This window comes from Bos indicus x Bos taurus, chromosome 1 (assembly GCF_003369695.1).
Source record: "Bos indicus x Bos taurus breed Angus x Brahman F1 hybrid chromosome 1, Bos_hybrid_MaternalHap_v2.0, whole genome shotgun sequence".
NCBI lineage: Eukaryota > Metazoa > Chordata > Mammalia > Artiodactyla > Bovidae > Bos > Bos indicus x Bos taurus.
In genome coordinates this window covers 55,150,939-55,152,564 of record NC_040076.1, presented here as the reverse complement: position 1 = coordinate 55,152,564, position 1,626 = coordinate 55,150,939, and the positions used below count along the sequence as shown (strand labels likewise).

At 31.1% G+C, this 1,626-nt stretch overlaps 1 non-coding gene across 1 annotated transcript; it reads left to right on the top strand.

Annotated features, from left to right (window-relative positions):
- The first annotated feature begins 1,251 nt into the window (after positions 1–1,251).
- On the top strand, positions 1,252–1,323 carry TRNAE-UUC. The gene has a single exon. It is a non-coding gene; the product is annotated as a tRNA-Glu (tRNA).
- The last annotated feature ends 303 nt before the right edge of the window (positions 1,324–1,626 follow it).

Genomic DNA, 1,626 nt, shown 5'->3' with positions numbered 1-1,626 from the left:
CAAAGATTATAATTGCTAACACAAGTGGCTGCTGTAGGTGTAAGAAGCTTTAACTTTTCATTAAAAAAAAATCCTACTTAAGTTTTTTAACCTTATCCATATTAAACTAAAAGTGTCATTGTGTTTTTCTTCATTGTGTTTGTGAATGAGATGAGGTGTATAACAGATTCAAGCACAGTATTTTTTGTTTAAAAATGGAAGGGAATGGATATGTGTTTATGCATTGGGCTGGTGGTTTTGATGTGCACCTGAGACCTCACACATTGTTAATTGGCTATACTCTGATAGAAAATAAAAAGACTTTAAAAAAGACCCATAAGACTTTTTAAAAAAGTGAAAGGGATTTTAGTCAAATTTTTTAGAAAAAATAATAGATTAATTTTACTTTTCACAATGTTTTTTCTTCCCATCTTATAAGTTTTATATAGTCATAAGGTATGCATAACAAATTTCTGTTAAACAACTGTCTCAAGACAAAATGACATTTATTTCTTGTAAAAGAAGGCTTGGTAGATTTCAATTTCAACACAAGCCACCATTTGATTTAATTAAGGCTATTTGCAATATGAAAATCTATTAACAATATGAATAATAAAACTTTAAAGTCATAATCCAAAGCACTGAGGAAAAATATAACATATGATGCAAATTTTATATAAATTAAAAAAATACATTTTCTAATCAGACATATAAGACTCCAATATAGGCTTAGAATTATCAAAATATAAACAAGTTGATTATTTGATCTTATTTATGAATCTACATATGATAAAAAGTAATACTTGAAGCTAAATGTGAAGAAGTAAAATTTTACCTTTAGTCTAAAATCTGTATGTTTTATTTTTGCTTTGTGTTTTTGCTGCAGAAATTCTCACTTTATGATTAAAAATGATATAAACACACAAGATAACATTTTCAACAAAAATGAGACAATTTGTATCATGCTTTTGATACTTGATCAGCAAGAAGAAGTTTACACAAACATGAAAGAAACTGAAAAGCAAAGCAAACCATTCACTGCTATCTTATAATGGCAGGATACTTTTGTTTTGCTTTCAGAAGCCCAGAACTTTTCCAGAATTCAGTCAATTTTGTCTTTACTGCCAGGTTAAATATAGCTCATTAAGTTCTTTGTCTCTCAAATTCACATTCTTCAGCTGAGAAGACTATTCAAAGATAGATTCCTTCACTGGGTCATACATAAAGACTGTTCAAGAGGGTCTACCATATTCTAAAGAGTTTGGGAGGAATTCCCTGGTGGTCCAGTGGTTAGGACTCAGTGCTTTCACTGCTGTGGTCTGGGTTCAATCCCTGGTCAGGGAGCTAAGATCCTGCAAGCTTTGCAATCTGGTCAAAAACAAATAAACAGAAATTTTGGTTCTCAATAGGATTTGAAACTTGCTGAACTTTTTCCTTACTCTCAGGCCCAAGCAGCAAATGAAACATTTTATGGTTTCTTTTGCAACATGGTTGTTTATAAATACTCCATTTCCTTTGATATCCAAGAATTGCATTCCTTGAAGTCTAAACATTTTTCTCCAGGACCTTGCTGAGATATATACAAATGGTTTATGTGATGAAAAAATGCCTTCCAAGTTCTGCATATCAGTGTTGTGTAGTCATGCT